The sequence below is a fragment of the Coregonus clupeaformis genome, chromosome 18 (genome assembly GCF_020615455.1).
Source record: "Coregonus clupeaformis isolate EN_2021a chromosome 18, ASM2061545v1, whole genome shotgun sequence".
Taxonomy (NCBI): domain Eukaryota; kingdom Metazoa; phylum Chordata; class Actinopteri; order Salmoniformes; family Salmonidae; genus Coregonus; species Coregonus clupeaformis.
This window is the reverse complement of record NC_059209.1, coordinates 19719016-19741159: the sequence shown is the minus strand read 5'-3', so window position 1 is coordinate 19741159 and position 22144 is coordinate 19719016.

Sequence of the window (22144 nt, the reverse complement as noted above, 5' to 3'; positions counted from 1 at the left end):
TTCCTTAAGAAAATATTGTACTTTTACTCCATACATTTTCCTTGACACCCAAAAGTACTTGTTACATTTTGAATGCTTAGCAGGACTGGAAAATGGTCCAATTCACGCACTTATCAACATAACCTCCCTGGTCATCCCTACTGCCTCTGATCTGGCGGACTCACTAAACACACATGCTTCGTTTGTAAATGATGTCTGAATGTTGGAGTATGCCCCTGGCTAGCCGTAAATAAATAAAAAAAAACAAGAAAATGGTGCCGTCTGGTTTGCTTAATATAAGGAATTAGAAATGATTTATACTTTTACTTTTACTTAAGTATATTTTAGCAATTACATTTACTTTTGATACTTAAGTATATTTTAAACCAAATACTTTTAGACTTTCACTGGAGCAGAATTTTTTTGGGTGACTTTTACTTTTACTTGAGTCATTTTCTATTAAGGTATCTTTACTTTTATTCAAGTATTACAATTGGGTACGTTTTCCACCACTCCATGTATGTAACATTACGTTTTTTCGTAAATGTAAATGCTAGCTAACGTTAGCTACCTTAACTTATAAAAAATTCATTAATTTTACAATTTATTATTTATTATTTGAAATAATAATAATTTAAATATCAAGTCATGTCGGTTCTAGTATTCATGGAATTCCAGAGCTTCTAGGTTTAAAAGACTCCTTTCGACACTGGCACTTCTCCTGAGAGATGCACTGCACTGAGAGATGACATATCAGTAGGTGGAAGCATAGCAACCCTGAGGGATGACTGCTCTAAGAGATGACATCGCAGCTATTGAATTCCAGCGCATCTAGTGTTAAAAGACTCCTTTTGAAACCCCCACTTATCCTTATGTGGTTCCTTTTGAAACGCCCACTCCTTTCAACACCCCCACTTTTCCTGAGCTATGTACTGCACTGAAAGATGAAATACAGTATCAGTAGGTGGCAGCAAAAAGACCCTGAGGGATGACTGCTCTGAGAGATGACGTCACAGCTGGACCCTATTGAAGTGGCTCACTTAAGAACTTCTATGGCGCATGAATTCATTCTGAGTTCACGGAAGAGAACATTCTGTTATACAGTCACACGTGGACACACGCTGCTACACACACATCTGTCGTAGTAAGGGTTGCCATGTCTGCGATTTTCGCGCAATTGGGATACTTTGAAAACGATGTTGCGGGTGAAAATGTATTGGCCGCCATGGCATTTCTCTTAAAAATATATTAATTTCACTGTGACCTGCTGCTGACTGTCAGGCTGTCACGTTCGTTCATGAACGGGTCAGACCAAGGCGCAGCGTGATATGCATACATGTTTATTTGACTATTAAACACAACAACAAGTCCAAGGTACACAACGTGAAGTCCAAGGTACACAAACAACATACCTAACACGGAACAAGATCCCACAACTAACTAGTACCAATAGGCTGCCTAAGTATGGTCCCCAATCAGAGACAACGGGCGACAGCTGCCTCAGATTGGGAACCACACCGGCCAACATAGAACTATACATACTAGAATGTACAACATGGACAAACACAACAAGGAATATACACACCCTGACTCAACATATAAACGTCCTCTGAGTCAGGGCGTGACACAGGCAGTGAGGCAGGCTGTTACTGAGTGAGTGAGTGGTGGGGAGGGCCAGAGGGGTGTGTGCAGGGTTACCAGATATACATAAAATGTATAGCACAATGACCACTCAAAAGGCCTGAAAACAAGCAAAAAAAATATTCACAGCAAGAGAGGAGTTGACATATTTATACAATAAACTATTTTCCCATAATGTTATCGAGCCAATTAAGAAGGAATATCGTAGTAACTTGTAACAACATTAAAAGCAAAATTGGGTTTTCCTCAAAATAATAATAATTTACCTGGGCGCATACCTGGTTGACTGGGGGTGCTGGCAGTGGAACTCAGCGATGAGGCCTGGGTCCAGGATGTCCCTAAAGGGGACCCAGCACCTCTCCTCCGGGCCATAACCCTCCCAGTCAACCAGGTACTGGAATCCCCTGCCCTGCGGTTGAACCTTCAGGAGGCGCCTCACCGTGTACGCCGGTTGGCCGTCGATGTGACGGGGAAGAGGGGTGGGCCTGGAAACAGGAGACAAAGGGCTGTGAGACATAGGTTTAATCCTAGACACATGAAAAGTGGGATGTATACGGAGGGTAAGGGGCAACAGAAGATGAACAGCAGAGGGGCTATTGATATTGGAGATTGGGAAAGGGCTGATAAAACGGGGGGAAAGTTTGCGGGACTCCACCCGGAGGGGCCGATCCCAAGTGGACAGCCATACCCTCTGCCCGAGACGATACCGAGGAGCCGGGGTCCGGTGGCAGTCCGCATGTCGTCGATACCTGGAGGTGGTCTTGAGAAGAGCCAACTGGGCTATCTTCCAGATACGGCGAAAGCGACGGACAAACATCTGGGCCGAGGGTATGCCGACCTCTTCCTCTTTCTCCGGAAAGAGCGGGGGCTGATATCTCAGGGAACACTCAAAAGGCGAGAGACCAGTGGCAGAGCAGGGAAGGGTGTTGCGGGCGTACTCAACCCACACAAGTTGCTGGCTCCAGGTGGAGGGGTTGGTGGAGACAAGGCAGCGAAGAGTCGTTTCCAGGTCCTGATTGGCTTGCTCCGACTGGCCGTTAGACTGGGGGTGGAACCCGGAGGAAAGGAACACGACGACCCCCAATGAGCGTGCAGAACGCCTTCCAGAACCGGGACGAGAACTGAGGACCCCGGTCGGACACCATGTCAACCGGGAGTCCATGGATCCAGAAGACGTGCTGCACCATGAGCTGGGCAGTCTCTTTGGCAGAGGGTAGTTTGGGGAGAGGAATGAAATGGGAGGCTTTGGAAAACCGGTCCACCACATTAAGGATGATGGTGTTGCCATCAGACGGGGGGAGACCAGTGACGAAGTCCAGGGATATGTGTGACCAGTGACGGTGAGGGACAGGAAGGGGTTGAAGGAGACCAGCCGGAACTTGCCGAGGAGTCTTATTCTGCGCACAGATCGTGCAGGTGGCGACAAACACAGAGACGTAAGGGACCATGGTAGGACACCAAAAGCATTGTTGCACAAAGGCCAGGGTCCGACGGGAACCCAGGTGGCAGGTAAGCCTGGTGGAGTGGGCATATTCCAGGACTGAGGGGCGGACAGTGTCAGGAACAAACATCCGGTTATCTGGGCCCCCTACCGGGGTTCGGCTGGGAATGCTGCACCTCACGGACCTGCTTCTCAATTCCCCAGCTGAGAGCCGCCACCACACATGAGGTGGGGAGGAGGTCTTGGGTCCGATGGGGTAGCCGCAGGGCTATAGCGGCATGAGAGCATATCTGGCTTGATATTCTTGGAACCCGGGCGGTAGGAGAGGGATAAGTGAAACCGGGTGAAAAGCAGGGCCCACCTAGCATTCCTGGAATTGAGGCGCTTGGCGGTGCGGAGATATTCCAGGTTCTTATGATCCGTCCACACAATGAAAGGATGTTCCGCCCCCTCCAACCAGTGCCTCCACTCCTCCAACGCCATCTTCACAGCGAGAAGCTCACATCATAATTCCTCTCAGTGGCGTTAAGACGATGGGAGAAGAAGGTGCAGGGATGCAGCTTGAGGACCAAGGCAGAACGCTGGGACAGGACAGCCCCTACTCCAACATCCAACGCGTCGGTCTCCACCACGAACTGACGGGACAGGTCAGGATGCACTAATATGGGAGCTGTGGTGAAGCGGTGTTTGAGGTCCCGGAACGCCCGGTCCGCAGCTGGGGACCACGTGAACGGAACCTTGGGAGAGGTCAGTGCAGACAGGAGAGAAGCCAGGGTGCTGTAACACCGGATAAGGTGGCAATAAAAATAGGCAAATCCCAGGAAGCGTTACAGCTGCACTCTGGACATAGGTTGGGGCCAATCCACCACTGCTCTCACCTTTCCTGGATCCATCTGTACATTCCCCGCAACGACGATGTAATCAAGGAAGGGGATGGTGGTTGTTCCGCTTTCAAAAAAGCTGGTTCTCCAGGAGGCGCTGGAGGACCTGTCGGACGTGGAGCACGTGTTCTTGGGCTGAGCGGGAGAAAACGAGGATCTCGTCGAGGTAGACGAAGACAAACCGGTTAAACATGTCGCGGAGAACGTCATTAACCAGGCCTGGAACACAGCTGGAGCGTTGGAAAGATCAAATGGCATGACCAGATATTCGTAGTGACTGCTGGCCGTGTTGAAGGTAGTCTTCCACTCGTCCCCTTCCCGTACCAGGTGGTAGGCGTTCCGCAGGTCCAACTTGGAGAAAACAGTGGCCCCCTGGTAGCGGTTCTTAACTGTGATGTCATTGAGGCCCCGGTAGTTGATGCACGGCCGCCGGCGGGGGAGGCAGAAGGCCGGATACACCCTGCAGCCAGGGAGTCCTCAATGTAGGTCTCCATATCCTTGGTCTCCAGACCCGACAGTGAATACAGTCATCCCCAGGGTGGTGTGGTGCCTGGAAGAAGGTCGATCCCGCAGTCATAGGGTCGGTGCGGAGGAAGCGAAGTGGCCCGGGCCTTACTAAAAACCTCCCAGATGTCCTGGTGCTCTGCGAGAATGGCGGAGAGGTCCGGGGCAACTTCCGAGCACACAGGAAAACGTCCCGGGGCAGGCTGCGCCGACTTCAGGCAATGGGTGTGGCAGAACGGGCTCCAGGCCATGAGGCACTAGCAGTCCAGTTGATGAGGAGATTGTGTTGCTGGAGCCAAGACAATCCCAATACCACTGGAAACTGAAGGGAATTTAATAAGCAGGAATTGGATAGCCTCGCTGTGGTTCCCTGACACTCGTAGGTTGATGGGAGTGGTATTGTGGGTGACCCTGCCTACAGAGTGCCTGTCCAGCGCTCTAACGTCCATGGGAATGGAGAGGGGCTTAGTGGGGATGTCCAGCTTGGACGCCAGGGTAGTGCCCATAAAACTCATCAGCCCGAGTCGATGAGTACCCGGAGAGATTTTGACTGGTTCGCACACAGTAGGGTGGCATGGAGAGGGGTGTGAGTAAGGGGATAGGGAAAGTTCTCCGTATGGCCCACCAGAGTACTTGCCCCTACCGGTGAGCCTGGTCTTTTACATTGACATTTTAGTCATTTAGCAGACGCTCTTATCCAGAGCGACTTACAGTTAGTGAGTGCATACATTTTCATACTGGCCCCCCGTGGGAAACGAACCCACAAACCTGGCGTTGCAAGCGCCATGCTCTACCAACTGAGCTATACAGGGCCCCTTTTAGTGGACAGGAGGACACGAAATGACCAGTAGTCCCACAATACAGACAACTCTTAGTGTTAAGCCTGCGTAAACGTTCGGCTGGAGACAACCTAGCTCTGCCTAGTTGATCAGCTCGGGAAGAGGTGAATCGGCAGACTTCGGAAACTCTCGGGGAAACTCGGGTAGCCTCGGATTCAGTGAGACGTCGGGGACTTCCAGGATGCCTCGTTCCTGCAGCCGCCCATCGATCCGGATAGTCAAGGCAATAAGCGAGTCGAGATCCGTAGGTAGTTCCCGGGCTGCTAGCTCGTTCTTAACTTCCTCCGATAACCCGTGCAGGAACATGTCGAACAGTGATTCTGGGTTCCATGCACTCACAGCCGCCAAAGTGCGGATATCCACCGCATAGTCTGCCACACTGCAGGAGTCTTGCCGAAGCTGGAGTAACTTCCGGGCAGCCTCTCTCCCGGACAATTGAGAATCGAATACCTTCTTCACCTCGTCCACAAACCCCTCCAGACTGAAGCACACGGCAGACTGTTGTTCCCACACTGCCGTAGCCCAGGCGAGAGCCCTCCCGGACATCAACATGATGAGGTATGCTATCTTCGAGCGGTCCGAGGGGAAGGAAGTGGGCTGCAGCTCAAAGATGAGGTAACACTGAGTGAGAAACGCCTGACAGGTTCCCGACTCTCCAGCAAAGCATTCCGGTGGAGGTAAGCAGGGTTCTCGGGAAACCGGGGTGGCCGGGAGAGATGCGCTGTTGACAGCCGGGTTACTGAGGGGCTGGGAGGTTACTGTCGTGGTAGGCTGCCTAACAGACAACTCGCGGAATTGCTCCAGCTATGTATTCACACGCGGTCATGGCGTTCGGCCAAGGTCTGGAAACCCTCCATAAGACCACGCAGCAACTCCTCGTGCCTCCAAATGGTGGTTCCTTGGGAGGAGACAGCATTGCGGAGCTAGTCCAAGTCTGCTGGGTCCGTCATGGCCAGTTCGTACTATTAAGGCTCAGGATAAGACCCAGATGCATACAGTTCGAAATAGCAAAAAGTTATTTACAAAAACGGGGCAGGCAAACGACAGGTCAAGGGCAGGCAGAGGTCAGTAATCCAGAGCGGAGTCCAAAAGGTATAGAAACGGCAGGCAGGCTCAGGGTCAGGGCAGGCAGAATGGTCAAAACAAAAACATTGAATACAGGGACTATGGCAAAACAGTAGTACGGGAAAAACGTGGGTAAGCTTGACGAGACAAGACCAACTGGCAACAGACAAACAGAACACACTGGTATAAATACATAGGGGATAATGGGGACAAATGGGAGACACCTGGTGAGGGGTGGAGACAAGCACAAGACAGGTGAAACCGATCAGGGTGTGACAGCCTTTTTGCTATTATAAACTGGTTACCAACTTCATTAGAACAGTAAAAATTATTTTTTGGTCATACCCGTGGTATATGGTCTGATATACCACGGCTTTCAGCCAATCAGCATTCAGGGCTAAAACCAGGTTTATAACTGTAAATAAATCCCCTTTGAGCATGTCCATAACTAGATCAATCCGACAGGAGAGTTTGAGTGAGTTGAAAGTTGGACAGAGGATCTCACTTGGACGAACTTTTAAAAAAATGAATGTTAGGCTATTTTCTGGCAATTGTGCTATTTTGTGCCAGATGTTAAGACTTCAAACCCCTATAAATAGCCCATTTGCTAGATTGACTTGTCATTTCAATAGGTATAGGCTACAGACTAAATCTGGGTTTATGTTGGCAATTAAACGTTGCCATGGTTTGCTTAGTTAAAGGCAGGTTACCTATAGCCCCTGATAGGCCTGCGTCTCATTTCATATAGTCTACAGTAGCTTAGACAAGATGTAGGCAAGATGTAAACTGAACGATTTAACAGCTTGCTTAGTTCAAATTAACAGACAAATGTATTCAACATGAATAGTGAGGCGATTTCGAGGTAAGAAGTGCTTGTGTTTCCCAATAGCCTTCTGGAATAGGCTACTGAGGATGGGGTCATAATTTCAATCACTGAATTAAATATTAATAATATGTATACTGAACAAAACTATAAATGCAACATGAACAATTTCAAAGATTTTACTGAGTTACATTTCATATAAGGACATCAGTCAATTGAAATAAATAAATGAGGCCCTAATCTACGGATTTCACATGACTGGGAATACAGATATACATCTGTTGGTCACTGATACCTTAAAAAAAAAAAAAGGTATTAGAAAACCACTCAGTATCTGGTGTGACCACCATTTGCCGCATGCAGTGCGACAGATCTCCTTCACATAGAGTTGATCAGGCTGTTGATTGTGGCCTGTGGTATGTTGTCCCACTCCTCTTTAATGGCTGTGCGAAGTTGCTGGATATTGGAGAGATATGGAACACGCTGTCATACATGTCGATCCAGAGCATCCCAAACATGCTCAATGGGTGACATGTCTGGTGAGTATGCAGGCCATGGCAGAACTGGGACATTTTCAAATTCCAGGAATTGTGTACAGATCCTTGCGACATGGGACCATGCATTATCATGCTGCAACATGAGGTGACGGTGGCGGATGAGTGGCACAACAATGGGCATCAGGATCTCGTCACGGTATCTCTGTGCATTCAAATTGCCATCAATAAAATGCAATCATGTTCGTTGTTCGTAGGTTATGCCTGCCCATACCATAACCCCACCATCCCAGATAGCAGACGATTCCAGGTCACTTGGGAGCAACTGTTTGGCACTGCAGGCTTTGCCTCGGCAGTGGCCAGTCGTATGTGGGCCAACAGTGTGCCAAATACGGCAAACGAGCCTGTATTCATTATGGCAGGCCAAATTTGGGCCGATTGTTGCATGCGATATAATGCCAACATATATTTAATATTATTATTTTTTTGCACTCAACATTTTATCCCTCTCATATGTACATATCAATTTCACTGTTTAATTTAATGTATTTTAACTGCCTGTTTGCACATTCTCTGTACTCTTTGATCCATTGTTATTCATCTTTTAGATGTAGTATATTTTGTACTTGCTGTTGTTGGCCTACATGCAAGTAAGCATTTTATTGTAAAGTATTATTCTAGTTCTTGCATATGACAATAAAACGTACTTGACTTCACAATGGATTGCAATTAACCCCCTTTTTTGGTGCTACATAACGTTTGTGGGGATCTATTTTCTTATAACTAGATGTGATGCCTAGCTTAGAAAGAATACATTAATGATTAAACATAATAGGTTTGTGCTGTACTGATATAGACTGTTTAACATAACAAGCTGTGATTAATGTGGGGAACTATTAGGGGGTAGGCTGAGATAAGACTTGTGTCTCACATACACACACACTGCCTCTTTGTTAGAACACTCAAGGACATGTGTTCTGCTACAAAGATGTCTGAGGGTGCTGACTCTCTGGACAAGTTGCAAAACAACTAAACACCTGGCAACAGTGAAGCGCCAAGGGGCTGGGACCAGCCTGTGCGCCAACGATAGGCTGAGTAAGTCTAAACCACGCTCAGTCTCTACTCTGATAGGCCAGCAGGGAGCGGGAACTATCTCTGTCAGAGTATTTAAAGAAGAACTTATAACAATGGACCAGTTCTCTGAGTGCCCTGCGTGGTATTTCAGTGGACCCGTATATATACGAACATCATATTTACCATTGAAGTGTTTTGCATTAATTAAAATACTAGTCTTTTTGTTCCAATACCAGATTTGAATTGACGCAACTAGACACGTTTAACCTATTTAATGGCTTAATGGTTCTTTAGAACCTAAGGAAATGGTTCTTTATATAGCCATACAGGTTCCAATCATAAGCATGGTTTTAATATAAGTTTAAAAAACATCAAATAGGGTTTAACTATCTTTAAAGCAAAGAACTTCCACTATTTAGAACCATTTTTCTTTTTTTGGGTGTACCAAATGTTTTACTCTGTTAGATTATTCGAAGTGAATACCTCCAACTCTTGGAGCCAACCCCTAGTCATATGATATGAACAACCAATTAAACTACAAGATCCCTGCTATTTCGAGAGGAGACCCCAGGGATCAGTTACCAACTTGCAGCATTGCTAGCAGTGTTGCCAACTTAGCGACTTTGTCGTTATTTTTAGTGAGTATTCAGACCCCTCTATCGACACATTTTCAAAAAATCGACTAGCGACAAATCTAGCGACTTTTTCTGGTGTTATTGGAGACTTTTGGAGACTCTGACGTGAAAGCACGTATCGTTCTTACTCTTCTCAACGAGCAGCGGGTACTGCTGTGGGCCCCACCCCCATCCCAAAGCACTCACAGGTGGCCCAGTCTTCGCGCAGCAGTCCCTCCCAGCTGCAGTCAGAGCAGGAGATGTTCACCCCTCCGCGTTTAGACTGCAAATGTAGTAGTCCCCTGTAGCTCAGTTGGTAGGGCATGGCGCTTGCAACGCCAAGGTTGTGGGTTCATTTCCCACGGGGGGCCAGTATGAAAATGTATGTACTCACTAACTGTAAGTCGCTCTGGATAAGAGTGTCTGCTAAATGACTAAAATATCAAATCTAAATGAATCGCACATGTGGGAAGCCACCGCTGGCTGATCCCGCCCTGGCTTACATTCAGGGTGGGATGTAAATGTAAAATGTTATTTGTCTAAAATAAATCACTGCACAAAAATAAATCACTGCATTTGACTAACACAGCCTCAGTCACTTACTCACCTCGTCCACTGTGTGTGTGCCTCTCTGTGACATAAGCTAAACATCTAGCTGGCTAACTCTGACAATGCCTCTGTTATGACAGGGATTAACAATAAAGTGCTGAAGGAGGAGTATAGCCTCAAAGATCTGGCTCTTATTCGCTGTGTGTGCTATTCTCTGCAGCTTGCTGTAAGTCATGCTTCCAATGACACCATCCCCCGTAGTGTGGAGTACTTGGTACGAGAGACTTTTAACTGGTTTTCAGTGTCTCCAAAGTGCAGGGAGGCCTACAAGGCCATATATGAGACCATCAACTGTGGGGAGAAACCTATACAGATAACCAAGGTGTGTGCCACACGTTGGCTCTCCATTGAACCTGTGGTTTCACGCATTTTGGACCAGTGGGAGGAGCTTAGGCTGCATTTCGCAGTCACCAAGTCCAGTGAACACTGCTACATGGCTGAGGTTTACAGTGATCCTCAAAACATATTATTGGGGATTTATTATTCTCCTAAATTGATGGGATGACTAACTTAGAAAGAATGCATTCTTGACTGGGCTAATGTAGGCTGTGACACCTGGCAAGGCTGTGATTGATGTGAAGAGCTGTTTTAGGGGGTAAAGGGAGATAAGGATTTGCCTCCAAATGCTAGACTATACTGGTTCTTTGTGATCTGTGAGCCTTCCTTGGACGTAGGAATGATGTCTAAGGGAGCTGGCTCTTCTCACTATGATAGGTTGCTATGATAAACTTGTGCCTGGCTGAAGTGTGCAACAAATGGCGCCGAGGAGATGAGACCAACCCCTGAATCAATGGATTGGCTGAGTAAGTTTAAACCACGCTCAAGCCTCTACTCTAATTGGCCAGCAGAGAAGTGGGAAATTCCCTCTGTCAGAGTATTTGAGTATTGGATCTGGAACAATGTCTTTTAGTTCTCTGGGGTGTCCTGCGAGGCATCTCAGAGAGCCCGTATATATGAAACATCATATTTACCCTTGAAGGTTTTTGCATTAATTAAAATAACTAGTATATCTTAGAAGTCGTGTTGACCTCTTTTGTTCCTAATACCAGATTTGAATTGACGCGACTTTGACAATATTGTATCTGACTTTTTTGAAGTCAGTGCTGGGTGAGGTACAGTTGGCCATCAAGGCTTTTGAGGGAGAGAAAGTAGATCCTCTTAAGCTACTTGACAGCTTGGTTAGCCTGATCAAGTCTGTGAGCAGAAGGGTGCTGAATCCACTGGCAAATGTTGATGTACTCAAAGGGCCAATAGATGGATACATCAGTCCCAAACCATACCTAGGTTACCTTTTTGAGTCAAAGGCAGCTGAGCTCCACCTTGCGCCTGAGGATGAAAACAATGTCCGAAAGCGGTGTGTAGCCTTCACCATCTCCCTCACTAATGAGTTGAGGGTGAGACTGCCAGACAACATCGGAGGATTGCAGTACATGTCAGTTTTCAATGTGGAGGCACTCTAAAGCACAATAAGAGCCCTGGAAAAATAGAAAAAATAGCCAAGCTCCTTGGCTACTCCCCTGCAGAGATAGACAAGATTGTCCAGCAATGGCGTGCCATCCATCTTAGTAAATGGAATGAGACAAAAAACACACTGGGCTTCTGGAGTGAGATTTGGAAGTTCAGGGATGCAGGTGATATCAACCCATTTCAAGAACTTGCCATGGCTGCTGTGTCTGTGTTGTCCTTGCCACAGTCGAATGCTGAAGTCGAGAGAGTATTCAGCCAGATGAGTGTGGTAAAAAGCAAACTTAGAAATCGATGTCCTTGCAGACCCTTAACTCCATCCTGTACATTCGATATGGACTGAAGCTGTCTGGTGAGGCTTGCAATGAGCACCAGCTGCCTGATAATGTTTTGCAGCTTTTTGGCACATCGGCTGCTTACTTATTTAAGTCAGCTCCCTCAGTTAATGAACCTGCCATAGAGAGCCTTGACCAAAATGAAGATGACCCACTCTTTCTGTGAGCCAGCACAGCCTGTGTGTGTGTGGAGGGGGGTCTGGAAAAAACAAACAATTAACCTGAATTAGGGCCAGACTAGTTACCATCATTTTCTCACATTGCCATTGACAATTTTTGGTATTGTCTCTTTTTGGTCCATTTAGATTGTTAATGTAGATTGTATACAAAAAAAATGATGGTTAAACATGTTCATGTTTTACTGTGACTTGTTGTAGGCTCCTAAGTGGACCATAAGGTTAAAAACCAAACCAAACTTAAGAAAACGAAACAAAAAAAATTCAATAGAAATAAATAAAAATCTAAGTAACTCCGCCAGAGTGTCTCTTTTGGGTCACTTTTGCCGGTCCCAAGCCCGGATAAAGGAGGAGGGTTGGAATTGTGACATAAAAAAAACAAGAATCGACAGAAGAAAGTTCATTTGTAGTTCTAAACATATTTAGGGTGTTTTTTTTGTGTGTTTTTTAGTCATTTAGCAGGCGCTCTTATCCAGAGCAACATACAGTTAGTGAGTGTATACATTTCCATACTGCATACATTTTTTTTACTCACTTTTTGTCTCTCCCACGACGTTATTCCTCTCTCCTACAGCGTCCATCACAATTAAATGCGCATGGCCAATTATGCAAATTAGGGGATGATGTCATTTTACGACTTCTAGCGACTTTTAGGACAGCCAATAGCTACTTTCCTTACTGAGGAGTTGGCAACACTGATTGCTAGCTAGCTACATGCGGTAATAACGCTGTTGTTTGCATCCAATAGCTAGCTAGCTAACTTAATGAAATCGGTAAGTTAGCAATTTTTTCCCTACCTGACCTTTATATAGCTTAGCTAGCTAGCTATCAATAAAATATTTTCCTTATGAAACTGTAATTGGACCATGAAAAATGTAGTGTAGGCAAGGTAACCTGGCTAGGTTAGCTAGCTAGAAATATCTGGCAACTAGCTAGCTAGCCAAAAAATGTCAGCTAGCTAGCTTGTCAGGCAGCCTTAAAAGCTAGCAAGATTTATATCGGACTTAGGCTGTCAACTGAAATGATTTGCTGTCCGGTTATTTGACTAACATCTGTGAGCTAAATCGAGGAGCTTGTCCTTTTATTTTTTTTTCTTATATTTTTTTTAGTGGGTAGATCAGCTTTAATATTTCAGATAGATTGTAATTTCCATCAATGTAATTGTCTGCATCACTTCCAATCCTCTATATGTTTTTTTTTCTCGCAAATAGTTATTTGTGATAGCTAGCTAGCTAAGTTAACATGTCTGACCTTAGCTGCCCAACTAAAATGAGCAGGTGTACTCACTAGCTAGTTCTCATTTTATTTTATTGTAAAGCAACATTTCTCCCCTTTCCAGCAAAATCAATGACGAGACCTTCATGCTGCCCGTCTCTGCATTATTGAAGAAAGCAATGGAGCTCCGCCGGGTCTTTTTAAAAATGGCGGGTGGGGAAGCGAAAGCTACTGCAACATAGTGAAAGGGGGAGATATGTTGTGTGGGGAACCGGCTTTTTTCACCCAACTTATCACCTCTAAAATGTAAATAAAACACTATAAAGATTTTGTATAATGTCTCATTGCATACCTTGAAGGTTTGTGTCGAATTTGAATAGGGTTTTTAGGGTGGCGCTAAATTTATCTTCACAATTAAACTGTGGGTGTCACGGTTTTTGAGAGTCATGATGGCTCGTAGTGATTACGTGAAAAATTAACGATTGATTGAATTAACTATTGATGAACTCACAAGTAATTAACTTTACACTCACCATTGATCAATTCTTGTTTTTAATCTGCGAGAGAAGCGCTACACCTGGTGGAAAGAGGCTGTATGGCTTAGAGTGAGTTGAATAATGGGTGCCGTACGTTACGTCGTGACATGTCACACTTTAACGTACAGCGTCAGCGTGGTCAGTTTTTTCAACTTTTCTCCAATACTATTGGTCCATTACCATGTCAATCAATGCTGAATCAAAATTTAGCTCACACCCCAGATTTTGATGCCAACACAGTCCCATTAGTTTTCATCGCAGCCTCGTTTGAATGCAGCGGTTTCCCACATATGTACGGAACGGAGTTAGCTACCTTTAGTGCATAACGTCGTTAGCTGTCAAGGGGCCACTACTGAGGACGCTAGCTATTAAAGGGTGAGTACTGTAGCTAGCTAACGCTATTTTATAAAAGTTTTATGTTTGTAACTTCAATGCTATTTCTATTGTAGAAATAGGGTAATGTCAGGGTAATTTTCTCAGCAGGTATGTATAATTTTTATTTTGGTGTTCCAGGGGTGTGTAGAAAGGGTTCTACATGGAACCAAAAATAACTCTTCAGTATGTATAGGGAGATGGACAAGCTCAACTAAATGATTAAATTGTCTACAAAGTAAGCTAGATTCTAGCAATTATAACTGTTAAATTGGTTAAAGTGTATACAGTAGTAGTAGCCCTCAATTGCTGCTCTCAACATAATTGGCGGTTCCCAATAGTAAACATATTCTGTATCCTTTAATCTTTACAATTTTACCCGTTTTTTTTTTTATCTTTTAAGTCTCATCCTAATGTCAATTAAATGTTTTTATAATATTCTATTTTTGTATAAAATAATAGAAACAGAGCATTCAATTGGGGGAGACAAGATCATGCTGTGGGTGGGGGTGGCCTCATCAGTGAAATATTTCTGAACCACTCCTATGGGGAGACAAAGAACCCTTTTAGGTTTAGGTAGCATCTTTTTTTCCTTAGTGGTTGATCATTTGATTAATGTTTTACAGATAATTATACTGCAGCGCGGCTAAAACTACCAAAGGCGCACACAGATGTACAGACAGATACAGAGGAGTCTATTATGAAGGTGAAATGCAGACAAATGTAAGTTATGTTTGGTTTGATTATTTTCATGTTTTGTGACTTGTAGAAAGCATTGTAAAAATGGCCTTACTATAAAGATGTTCAGTCTCATTGAACTTTTAAATCATTTGTTAGAAAAACAAACAGAAGATTCCCAGGAGAAAGTGATGATGATGAGCCCAGGAGTATGTCAGAGAGAAACCTATCCAGTGCACCGACAATTTATAAATGACCAAAGAGCAACAGTATGTTAAAGATTAAACTATAGAGTGCACCAAAAATCCATAAACCACTACAGTCTCAAAACTATGCATCTCCTGGGCCGTCAGACTCCAGAGGACACGCCTCTCCTGGGCCGTCAGACTCCAGACGACACGCCTCTCCTGGGCCGTCAGACTCCAGAGGACACGCCTCTCCTGGGCCGTCAGACTCCAGAGGACACGCCTCTCCTGGGCCGTCAGACTCCAGAGGACACGCCTCTCCTGGGCTGTCAGACTCTAGAGGACACGTCTCCTGGCCCATCAGACTCCAGAAGACACGCCTCTCCTGGGCCATCAAACTACAGAAGACACGCCTCTCCAATGTCATCAGACTCCAGAAGACACGCCTCTCTTGGGCCATCAGATTCCAGAAGACACGCCTCTCCTGAGTCTGCTTATACTGAGTCACCAGATCTGAGAAGGTATGCCCTCTTTTCTGGAAATGCTGCACCAAATAAATACATTGGCCAATATGAATCTACAATATGAACATGTTTTCAATTGACTTTTAACTTAATTTGAAAAAATGTAGTATATGGCAAATCTATTGTTTTTTTTATTGCAGATGTATAACAGGTTAGTAAAAACATTTGAATTGTATTTACATTTTAGTCATTTAGCAGATGCTCTTATCCAGAGCGACTTACAGTTAGTGAGTGCATACAATTTTATTTATTTATTTATTTTATTTATTTTTTATACTGGTCCCCTGTGGGAAACGAACCCACAACCCTGGCGTTGCAAACGCCATGCTCTACCAACTGAGCTACACGGGACTACATTACAACCCCAATATGCTGTTAACGGGAAATTCCACACAAAAAAACAGATTTTGGTACACCATTTTTTACATGAGTCTACTGTTGATACACTTCCAAAATGTCACCAATTTTTAATATACAAAAAGTGTCACAGAATGATGAATTTTACATTGTGTTTTGAGTAGTGATTGCTGAATGTAACAAATACTGTACCTAAATATTTTTCTTTATAGCATAAGAGTAATACAACACCAATACAAATTAAACACGTTTATGAATATTTGAATTTCAGTAGGGCTGAGCTAATGGAGTCCAGACGGTTAACAACTAGTAATGCCTCTGCCGAGTTTCTTGATTACTTCCCCACTGCTGTGTCTGGAAGAAACTTAACTCAACGCAAAGGACCAAAAATCACTGAAGTGAACAACTGTGATTATTTGTTTTTCACTAAGGAATTGTGCTGAGTAATGATTTAACAATTCACCAGTTCTTATGCTCCCCGATTGAACTGTTGAAGATAGGAGTGCATCTCTTCGCAAACCCCAAATGTAGTATGCGTCGTAAAAAAAGAAAAATTATTTAAACATTATGAATCGCCAGTTCAGAAAAAAGGCTTACAGTTGAAGTCGAAAGTTTACATACACTTAGGTTGGAGTCATTAAAACTCGTTTTTCAACCACTTCCTTGTTAACAAACTATAGTTTTGGCAAGTCGGTTAGGACATCTACTATGTGCATGACACAAGTAATTTTTCCAACAATTGTTTACAGACAGATTATTCCACTTATAATTCATTGTATCACAATTTCAGTGGGTCAGAAGTTTACATACACTAAGTTGACTGTGCCTTTAAACAGCTTGGAAAATTCCAGAAAATGATGTCATGGCTTTAGAAGCTTCTGATAGGCTAATTGACATAATTTGAGTCAATTGGAGGTGTACCTGTGGATGTATTTCAAGGCCTACCTTCATCATGGGAAAATCAAAAGAAATCAGGCAAGACCTCAGATTTTTTTTGTAGCCCTCCACAAGTCTGGTTCATCATTGGGATAAATTTCCAAACGCCTGAAGGTACCACGTTCATCTGTACAAACAATAGTACGCAAGTATAAACACCATGGGACCACGCAGCCGTCATACCACTCAGGAAGGAGACGCGTTCTGTCTCCTGGAGATGAACGTACTTTGGTGCGAAAAGTGCAAATCAATCCCAGAACAACAGCAAAGGACCTTGTAAAGATGTTGGAGGAAACAGGTACAAAAGTATCTATATCCACAGTAAAATGATTCCTATATCGACATAACCTGAAAGGCCGCTCAGCAAGGAAGAAGCCACTGCTCCAAAACCGCCAAAAAAAGCCAGACTACGGTTTGCAACTGGGGACAAACATTGTACTTTTTTGAGAAATGTCTCTGGTCTGATGAAACAGAAATAGAACTGTTTGGCCATAATGACCATCGTTATGATTGGAGGAAAAAGGGGAAGTCTTGCAAGCCGAAGAACACCATCCCAACCGTGAAGCATAGGGGTGGCAGCATCATGCTGTGGGGGTGCTTTGCTGCAGGAGGGACTGGTGCACTTCACAAAATAGATGGCATCATGAGGAAGGAAAATGATGTGTATATATTGAAGCAACATCTCAAGACATCAGTCAGGAAGTTAAAGCTTGGTCGCAAATGGGTCTTCCAAATGGACAATGACCCCAAGCATACTTCCAAAGTTGTGGCAAAATGGCTTAAGGACAACAAAGTCAAGGTATTGGAGTGGCCATCACAAAGCCCTGACCTCAATCCTATAGAAAATGTGTGGGCAGAACCGAAAAAGCGTGTGCGAGCAAGGAGGCCTACAAACCTGACTCAGTTACACCAGCTCTGTCAGGAGGAATGGGCCAACATTCACTCAACTTATTGTGGGAAGCTTGTGGAAGGCTACCCGAATCGTTTGACCCAAGTTAAACAATTTAAAGGCAATGCTACCAAATACTAATTGAGTGTATGTTAACTTCTGACCCACTGGGAATGTGATGAAAGAAATAAAAGCTGAAATAAATCATTCTCTCTACTATTATTCTGACATTTCACATTCTTAAAATAAAGTGGTGATCCTAACTGACCTAAGACAGGGAATTTGTACTAGGAATAAATGTCAGGAATTGTGAAAAACTGAATTTAAATGTATTTGGCTAAGGTGTATGTAAACTTCTGACTTCAACTGTATATTATATTATTTTTACTTTCCCGAAAAATACTTCCCATCTTATGTGACAGCTGACGCATACTCTCCTCTCTTTCTTTCATGTGTTGTATAGTCAAGCTGCACACTACCCAGCTTTACATACTGACCAACACCAGTTTGACAGGTTTTTCTTTTAGGCTTTATTAGTTTGATAATTTGCCAGGTTTTGTTATCTATGCCCTGTGGGTATAGATAAAGAAGTTTGTTTTTACTGACTGTCAACCGATATACTGCATGTGCATGTGGTACAATTTTTAGTTTTGGGTTTAGTTCTGATAAAACTGGTGGTAACTTTCCACAAACCTGCACACATTTTGTGTAGTATCTACACAATTTGAAGTCAAAATACGTGACTATGAAAGACAACCCTAAAATACGCAGAAAGAGTTGGTGGTCAGTAGTTGACAGGGTTTTCAAAAGGCTCAATTATCCCAACCAAAGACCTACAACAGCAACATATTTTCAAAAACGTATAATAGAGAGAGATCTGTTTTGGGCTTTCATGATTCCTTCTGGTCTTCAAATACTTTGAAAATAATTACGTTTACTCTGAAACACATATACATGTTTCAAAACTAGAGGGCAGACCAGGAATTGTTCTCAGCGCAATGACAGTAAAAACATCACTATTGCATGGAGAAGATTGCTGTTCTGTTTATGTTTATTAAATGTTTATTTATTTTTAAAAGACTGTAAGACCCTTAATGTTTTTCAGCTCTGCTCCTGAATCTTCTGACAAAGCAGGAAATAATATTAGAACAACTTAGAATAATTTGTCAATCCGTTCAAGACCAGAGAGGCAGGAGGGTCCTGCAAGAAGACCTACCTGATAATGTTTTTCCAGTAGGCAGTGTTCAACAAATGGAACATCTTGATGGAGAGCTGAAGGCCAGCAGAGAGTTTAGGCAAAAGATGGTGAGATCTCTTTTTGCATTTCCATCTCCTGACCTAGTCAGCCTTTATAATTATGCTTTAAAAGTTTGTGGTATTATTAGCTGAGACATATCCAGATCTGTATCGAACCTTAGTTATCCAAAACGAAGATAGTGTTTGTGTTTTTGATCTTGGAAAAAAACTGTTACTAGTTTTTCCAGCAGCCGATAGGATATTAAAATTAGGTGAATTACTTAATATTGACATACAATATCTATATGTTATGGTCACTTTTCTGTGGTTACAGATTGACTATTTGGGATTGATGTGAAAGAGAGTGTGTGGAGGATCATGGCACACATAATCTCCCATGATCTTTCAAAGATCTTTCAAAATCAATGGAAAGGTGCCCTTCTGCCAACTGCAGCTCAAAGAGATAGTTCATTGTAAGTTAATATTCTACTGTTGCCAAAGTCCTTCATGAATACTAGAAAGTATGGAAAGAAACATCTAATAAACCAATGATTCTTTATTCCCCAATTTTCATTTAAAGCTGCGGTGAGGAGAAACCAGCTTACGTCCTACGCAACCGACAAAGAAGTGGAAAAAAGTGTCAAAAGATGGTTCCATCTGTCAGGGGATCGAAATAGTGGTCGCAAGGAAAGTAGACAAAGAAGGGAGAGGTTGGGCAATATTTAGATACTCTTGGTGGGGTTCTGATGATAACCCTTCTATAACATGGCATTTATATGATAAATACAGATTAGTGTCCTAAATACTGAAATTGTCCTTCAACTGCTGTAATTTGATTTTTCAACTTGTGAATCAGATTGTTACTTGGTCCTATCCGGACCTACCAAAGGTGGGGTTGTAGCTCAAGAATAGCCACACTGTAGTTTTTCATTGTATTATCTTTTGCTTGTGAATAATGGTCCTCTGTAGCTCAGCTGGTAGAGCACGGCGCTTGTAACACCAAGGTAGTGGGTTCGATCCCCGGGACCACCCATACACAAAAATGTATGCACGCATGACTGTAAGTCGCTTTGGATAAAAGCATCTGCTAAATGGCATATTATTTTTATTATTATAATAAAATGTGCAAATCACAGTCCAACCCTGTCTTTATTGTTGTAGAATTTTTTCACAAGGGCATCTAGCCCAGAGAAAGTGTCTCTTAGAATTTGCGTCCCAAATTAGGCTTTCTTATGGCAGACCTCCGGTTTCATTATGGCAGTACGGCCTTGTTCTGGCTAGAATAAGGGAACCTTTGCTGAGTTGTTGGCTAAAATGCGGTTACAAAGTGGGTCAATTCTGACTGAGTTACAGCTGCCGCATCTGGGCCACTGCAGGGCCCTAATTCCAAACCACATGTGGGCCATACAAAAGTGGCCGATGTGGGCCAGGTCCGGCCCAGATACATTTTGCTAACTGGGATGGGGCACTCTGTTCACAGCGTTGACATCATCAAACCGCTCGCCCACACAACGCCATACACGTGATCTGTGGATGTGAGGCCGGTTGGACGTACTGCATAATTCTCTAAAACAACGTTAGAGGCAGCTAATGGTAGAGAAATGAACATTCAATTATCTGGCAACAGCTCTGGTGGACATTCCTGCAGTCAGCATGCCAATTGCACGCTCCCTCAAAACTTGAGAAATCTGTGGCATTGTGTTCTGTGACAACACTGCACATTTTAGAGTGACCTCTCCAGCACAAGGTGCACCTGTGTAATGATCATGCTGTTTAATCAGCTTCTTGATATGCCACACCTGTCAGGTGGATGGATTATCTCTTGGCAAAGGAGAAATGCTCATTAACAGGGATGTAAACAAATGTGTGCACAACATTTGAGAGAAATAAGCTTTTCGTGCTTATGGAACATTTCTGGGATATTTTATTTCAGCTCATGAAACATGGGACCAACACTTTATATTTTTGTTCAGTGTATATGAACTGGATATGCTTGTCAACAACAGCCAGTGTTTATTTTTTTTTACCTGTAGCCTAATCTGACTATTTTTAGCGTCAATCTAATGCGTTCTAACAACTGATTGGCAGTTGCGACAGCGCTTTGATAACTTCCAATTTAATTAACTATACATGTCCATTAATAATTGTATAATAACACAAGGCTACAACAACAATAAACTGAAGTTATAGCCTAATTATTAAATTGGTTTGCCAGCTCCATGTAGGCTACACAAGTGGCACATTGATTTTCAATGACTCCAGTGATATCGTAATTTCAACATTTGTATTGTATGAAATGGTAGCCTACAATGACATATAAATGAATAGGCCAACAGAGGCAAATGTATCATTCTCCACATTTAATGTCAGTTTCATTGAGGACTTTTCCCCATAAAAAGAACCACATGAGGGAGTTCCATAAATTCCATTTCAAATTTCCACTCCGGGAGCCCCTAGACCCAAGAACTGAGCATGTCATAGTGATTTTTATTTTTATTTGAGCTTGACCTGGCAACCCTGGTAGTAGAAGGAATAGGGCATATATCATGAAAAGGCAGGCGGTAGCCTAATTCACACTCTTATGCCCACTATAGCCTATGATGAGAAGGCTATAGTCTAATTTCAATCTGATATTAGGTTAGAGTCTAGACAACCTAGGACGATAAACTACATAGGCTATAAACCCGAAACATAGGATAGAATAATTTCATTGATAAATACGTCTAATTTGAATTGCGGGTTGTTTTGGTGAAGTACGCCTGGTCATCATGTCCATATTTTCCAAAACACGTTTGTAGCGGACGTGGAAGGCTACTATCGGTCCCATGCCAGTTGTAAATGTTCACACTTTGTCACACCCATCAAACAATGTTTAGCCTACAACAGACACAATGGTGTAGCATAGGCCTACTGTATCCTGTTACTCGCCTACCCTTTGGAAAAATGGTTAGGGTAGAATAGAATGGAATAGACCACTAGCCTAACTAACGCATTTGGCACGTGGCTATTGCTGTCGGGACCAACAGGCTACCACAACGTTTCATGAGGACTCAAGCAGCGGAAGCGACTAGTTTTTTTTTCGAACTGTGGGAAAACCTCAATTGTATCTCCTTGCGTCCTCTCTCCTCGTCTCCTTCTCAAAACCCATTTGGTAAGAAAGCCAGAGGTCCCGCCCCTCTGACCTTCTCCTCCAATAGGTTTTGAGACGGAAACGAGGAGAGAGGATGCGAGGAGAAACAATTGAGATCATCCCAGGGTCCTTGAGCGAACTCGGAGA